Below are 6457 nucleotides of genomic sequence, written 5' to 3'. Positions count from 1 at the left end.
AACTAATAAGGAACTCGTGCATCAACAAAAGGTTGGCAAAAAGTTAAAAGTTTCAATCTTCTATCCATGGAGTGTTTTCCAGAAACATCAACAAAAGCTGGAAGAATATAAGAAAAAAATCAATTAGAGAAGCATTAAGATGCATTAACCAAGATAAAAAATCTATTTTCAAGAACTACAACTAAATGGAATTTGGTAGACAATAGAAACTAATGAACTAATTAATTTTATTAGTTTTTTTTACTAATAGTAGCTATGGTTTAGAAAATTCTCCCTACTACACATTTCTCTCTATACGTATTTTATACGATAATTTACAATAGTCATTTCTTAGAGAGTTAACTACATGGTCCACCCGATAGAGCCATTGTATATGGCTCCATCAGCGCGTCCTACTTCTCATGTGAGAGTCCTGCCAAGTTCGACCATATCTGGGGGATTAATGAGGCTAAAGAGGAGGAGGATAAAAAGAAAAATCTGTCAATATAATTGAGGGGGAAGGTGAACAGATCCCGTCACTACATCCATCCAAATAGGTAATCATAAGCAGGATATGGTTTATGATGGAGAAGGCTTTCTATGTAAGAATTGTGGGAGACTAGGGCATACAGGTCAATTATGTCCACACTGAGCCATTTTACAACAAGACACCAAATCCTTAAGAGATAATTTGATAGAGGAAAGCAGCCCAAAAGAAAGAAAAATCAATAATCTACTAACTAACGACAAAGGAACATCGATAGAACAACAAGGGCCTCAACAAACATCTAATCAATGGCATACAGTTAATTTTCCAAGGAAAGAACGGTCAGTATCATCTTAAAAGAAAGGAATCAATAAATCAAACAAGGCAGGTATAAACGTTAATATTTTTTATGCTGCTTCAGGTAAGTTTTTAAGCTCTCAAAATATATCTTTTATATCGAAAAAACCTTCCCTGTATGTTAACTCTAAGGCCAGACACTCCACAAAGGACCTTGATAATTCCACAATTGAAAATCTTCCTAGGTTCAAAAATGATATTCATGTTAAGTGGCCTCCTCAGTACAAAACTCTCTCAAGGCTGATGTCTCTACCACTAATAAGTATAACATGCTTAATGTTTTACAAGAAGACGATATAGGCATGGTTAATGTTAACCCCGGTTTTTCCGTCGATTACCCTGCTACTCTGGTGATACAAACTAGGCAAACTACTCTTAGGCATGGTACACTACCTTTTACAGTTCGTTGGAACATGCTAAACTTGCCTGGAAATATGAAGATGTAGACTGTAATCCAACAATGTTAAGATGTTTTAGTTTTCTGATGAATTTGTCGTGGGAAACAACAAAAAAAAATTGAGGGGGGAGTTTATGCCAACAGGGGAATGACACGGTTCATGATAACCAGACCATGGCTGGGAAATTTTCAGCTAATAGATTACTCTGAGTAACACTCTAACAGTTTACTTTCACTAACACTTGCACAGGGAATTAAGCTTTGAAATAAGATTACTTTCAGGTCGTGTTCAAACAGGCTATCTCTAGAATTAAAAAAGAGAATGAAACAGAGACAAAATAAACATGACCATGACAAGAAAGAGGAAATAGAAAAACAACAAACTCCTGAGTCAGAAAACGAGTGGCAACTTAATGGACATACTGAGGTAGAAAGAAACAATAATCAACTGAATTATAGTGGTATCAAGCTGAAAATAGCCATGTTTCTAACATCTCTGAGGAAATAATTGAAAATGCCTACCTATATGAAGAACTTGTCGAAAATGAGAAGCTGATGATAAATCATATAAGCAAGTGTGTCCATGAATTACAGCCAAGAATTCATCTTCATATTCAGATTCTGACAATGGCTCTCCCAAACGTTCACCATGGTGATACCAAAAAGTATAATTCTGAATTATTCCATATACTATCAAATGTGTCTCAACTGTTTTACGAGTCCCTAAAGTTGTATTGTAACATTTGACACATGGACATCGTATTTCATATTCCTCTTGTGTTTTTCTAAAAGCATAATTCAAAAACTTTTTCACACCAACTAAGTAGGTTTCATCGAGCCGATTGCCAACAAGTTGCATCCATTGCTTACTAGGAGCCAGAACCTTGAAAATTACACACAAAATTTTTTTAAAAAATATAAAGAATAAGAAAAATAATAAGATCTACAAAACTTGTTACAATCACATTCACCATGAAACTAACAAAGTGGATGATAGATTGTCTTCTTTAGAACATAATTGAAACAAAGTTCACATATACAGTAACTTCAACATACTCCCAAAATAAATCAAGGGATTTTCGAATATGAATAGATGGAAAGTTCCTTCGGTAAGAACACAAAGAAGAAGACCTGCTACGTTGAATTTTTATCCTCAATACTAATATTTTAAATTGTTGGAGGAATATGTAATTTGTATAGATATTATTCTTTATGTTGCATTTAACGTGTCTTAACATTAGATAAGATATATGGAGTATCAATTCTCTTATGTGGAAGCTTATTATACAGCTCCCTCAAATCACTTGTAGCTTTTTGGGTTCCAAAGATGAATGAAACACAATCTGTTGATAAAAAAATATACAATCAAATGGCACAATGAAAAATAAATAATTATACAGTAACTTATAATTTAGATGCTAGTTCTTGAAACATGTATACATTATTCCTTATAGACTACCAATGATTAAAGTAAGTACTTACACGAAATAGTCACCTGTGATTAAACAAATCTTGTTAGTAATTGGTTTAAGATCATAACTTTTTGTATGTTCTTAACACGTATCAGGATTCATGTGCCCTGCTATAAATTTCCTTATATACAAACACTCAGATTTCTCAAAGTGCTATGGTTGTAACAAATATCACAACAGGAAACATAAAGAGCTACACATTTATTAGATTATGGAATGAGAGCGAGCAGTTACATGCTATGACTAAGATGAATGGAAAGATTTTCTCCACTAGGCTCATGTGCATTTATCCTGAAGCTAACAAGAAAAATGTTGGCAGATAGATGTACGCTTCATATCTATGTATTGGAACTCAACATGAGCATGAGCCTAATACGACTAATTTGTTGGAAACTTGGATACCAATAATCTAACAGATAATCACATCAGGGAGGTTTCTGGAAACTATAGGCAATTACTATATGTAAAACTATCATTAGGCGGTCGTTGTGGTTTTGCTTAATAGTTCAAGATGACTTACTAGCATCATTTTATATTTCGAAATGAGTAACTCGTTAAAGTAATGCGTAAAGATAGAAATAACAAAATTAGAAATTGCTAATCTTAATGAACATACACCGATATATTAATTTGATTAAACAATATTACTTTTTCCTTTGAGTAGTAGAATATATAACTATTTATATTTACTACATCATTTGTATGTCCAAACTCCAAAACACTTTAATTTATTAAGTAAATCACAATAACTAAAGATAAATAATACATTTATATAAATTTGAACATGAATAACAGGAATAACAGGAGCCCCACTCTCTCAAGGTTACCTGTTGCTTAAGGTAATTTGATCTGATAAGATAAGATGGGAGGAAGTTCAGTCAGTGTTGATTGGGATTTTATTGCAAATGAAGCTCAGACAGTACTTATGATTGGGTGTATAGGTGAAGGAAAAAGTGACACAGACAATAACATTCTTGGTAGAAATGCATTCCAATTGAGGTCTAGCTCTGGTGGTGTTACAAGAACTTGTGAGATTCAGAGGACTCGATTAGAAGATGGGCAGATTCTTGATGTGATCGATACCCCTGGATTTGATTTCAATGCTGAATCTGGATTAGTTGTAAATAAAAATGGTAAATGCATTGATTTGGCCGATGATGGTGTCGATGCTGTTCTTTTTGTTTTGTCCGTATGAACTAGCTTTTCAAAAGAAGAACATGCTACTATCCAGTAATTTAAGAAGCTCTTATGGACTAAATTAGTGATTATAGGATTGTGGTCTACACTAGAGGGGATAAGCTCGAAGATAATAATTCTTTGAATGATCACTTAGATTGTTCTCACCCTGAGGATTTAAAGGAAGTTCTTAAGATGTGTGGGTATAGACAAGTGTTTTACGACAATAAAACTTAAGATCCAACAAAGAAAGCTGAACAATTGAGGGAACTTCTTGTCCGTGTGAATATTGTTGTACAAACGACTAGTGGAAAACTGTATACGAGTGAATTATTTGAGGAAGTAAACAAGATGAAGCTTCGTAATGACTCATCGGAGGTTAGTTCTTTGCTCGGAGATTTAAAGCAAGAGGTAGCTAATGGGTTGAAGGAACAACTACAGAGGTTCTCTTTCAAGAAGAAACACAGGCCAATAACTAAAATGGTTCAATCTAAGATCAACAATATAATACCATGCATAGTCTTGATAAGTAGTTGGAGGAGGAGCGTACTACTCGGTTAGAGGCAAAAAGCAAAATTTGTGATTAAAAGATAGCATTGAACAGTTGCTGACATATAATGTGTGGATTGCAACGAGGTTTTGGGCTGTAAGTATGAACAAGATGTTGAGCCATCACAGAAGTACAAGGAAGGGAAATTCATACTCTAGCTATGCAAAATTGATGACATATACTGTGTGGATTGCGGCGAGGTATTGCGCTGGAAGTATGAACAAGCTGTTGAGCCATCGCAGAAGTACAAGGGAGGGAAATTCATACTCGAGCTATGAAAACTTGGTAAAGACAATTGGTAACTCATAACCATAGTATTTTTTATTTTATATGTCACTACTTTGAAGAAAGTATGTTTTCCTATCTCGGAGCTTTCACTCTACCTAACTTTCCATCAGAATTATCAACATCTGTATTGTCACTTTTGAGTTTAGCGTTATAACATCTATTGTTCCTCATAAAAAAAACATGAATAACAATTTAGTCGAAACCTTTTCAGGTGTAAATAAAAGTTTCAATAGGAATAACAGAACATGTCCTTATTTGGCTCGCAAAGCATCGAAACACTGATTATATTAAACTAAATTATGAAATCAGAAAATCAGATTATCAATTAGAAATCTCAATCCAATAATGTTTTCACTGACTGTACAAAAAAGAGACAATATTAAGAAATCAGTAACCTTGAAAAGATGAGAAACAAGAAGAACAACTTAAATACAACAAGAAAAAACGTTATCGAACAAACTTCTGGAAAAAACAGAGCAACTCGATGGGAAGAAAAACCAACCTGTACGTCTGCTGCTGTGATGAAAACAGAGAAACGATGGTACTTGCTTTTATTTTAGGGCAGAGCTGTGACAAAAATAAAAGTGTCAACGTTGAGATTAGGGTAGAGAATTTCGACTGGAGAGAGAACTAGCTAGGGCAACTTTCCGACCAGTTGTGCTATATTTTTGAGAAGACAGAACGCTGCCTTTCTTTATTTTTCACTTTCAACATAAAAATTTTGGCGCCTCTGTTTTTGTTAAAATAATTTTTCTATTTTATTAATTTAGTAATAAGTCTGGGGGGAAATATCTCCTGCTCAAAGACCATCAATTAACATTTGGGACTAGTTATAAATTCTTTCGGGACCAAATTTAATACCTTCTCAATAGACTATACAAATAAGGACTAGAATATAATCTCGCCCAATAGATATACTTTTAGAGAGAAGATTATTAGACCGTCACTAAATATTGGTCTTAAATAAGGGTTTTTCTTGTAGTGTGGGTGGGCAAGTATCACATAGAAAATTTATTATTTTTCTTGGTTAGAAGAACCCCTACTTATAGTGATTTCTTTATTATAAAAAATGGAGAAGAAAAACACGTGGTCCTTTTCCTAAACAGGAAAAAACATACGTTATTCCTTCATTTTACCTAGAAGTAGGATTTTGAATTCTAGTTAAATATGGGCACCGTAGGAACCACAAAATTAGATATTGTTGCTTTATATTATGGAAATAATTTAAAATAATTAATTTGAATTTTCCAAATCATTGCACTACAAATTCATAATTGTACTCCAATTATATTTTTAAATTTCCCACTAAAACTTATGTAATTACCCATTTTAAGATTACAAATACTAATAAAAAAGGTTTATTGTTGACGAATTCAAATCATTGAATAATTTCCTATTAGAACACTACTTAACTTATTTCATGTGTCGGATTTAAAAATCCATTTGCAAGGTTAATTACTTATTAATGTGTCGCACACAACAATTATAATTAAGGGACTGCAATGGTATTTAGGAAATTTACATTTTTTTAAATCTAGATCGTGTGATACAGTTGATCATAGAAAGTTACTTTTGACTCATATTCTGCTTATTTGTGATATAGATGATGTCTGTAAGGATAAAGTAGTCTAGGTGGGCACAATTGGCACCCCTCAAGAGGTATCCACCATAGAGAAGTCTCCAGTATAAATTGATCAGACTAGGGGTCAAAAAGGTTTGTTGAGTCCTATGATTTTATGGCCTCAAGTGCT

At 33.4% G+C, this 6457-nt stretch overlaps 1 pseudogene; it reads left to right on the top strand.

The window, feature by feature from the left end:
* The first annotated feature begins 3554 nt into the window (after positions 1–3554).
* LOC125833269 (immune-associated nucleotide-binding protein 9-like) lies at positions 3555–4727 on the top strand (annotated as a pseudogene).
* The last annotated feature ends 1730 nt before the right edge of the window (positions 4728–6457 follow it).

This window comes from Solanum verrucosum, unplaced genomic scaffold (assembly GCF_900185275.1).
Source record: "Solanum verrucosum unplaced genomic scaffold, falcon-dt-bn FXZP01000097.1, whole genome shotgun sequence".
NCBI classification, from domain to species: domain Eukaryota; kingdom Viridiplantae; phylum Streptophyta; class Magnoliopsida; order Solanales; family Solanaceae; genus Solanum; species Solanum verrucosum.
This window is presented reverse-complemented; position numbering and strand designations above follow the sequence as displayed.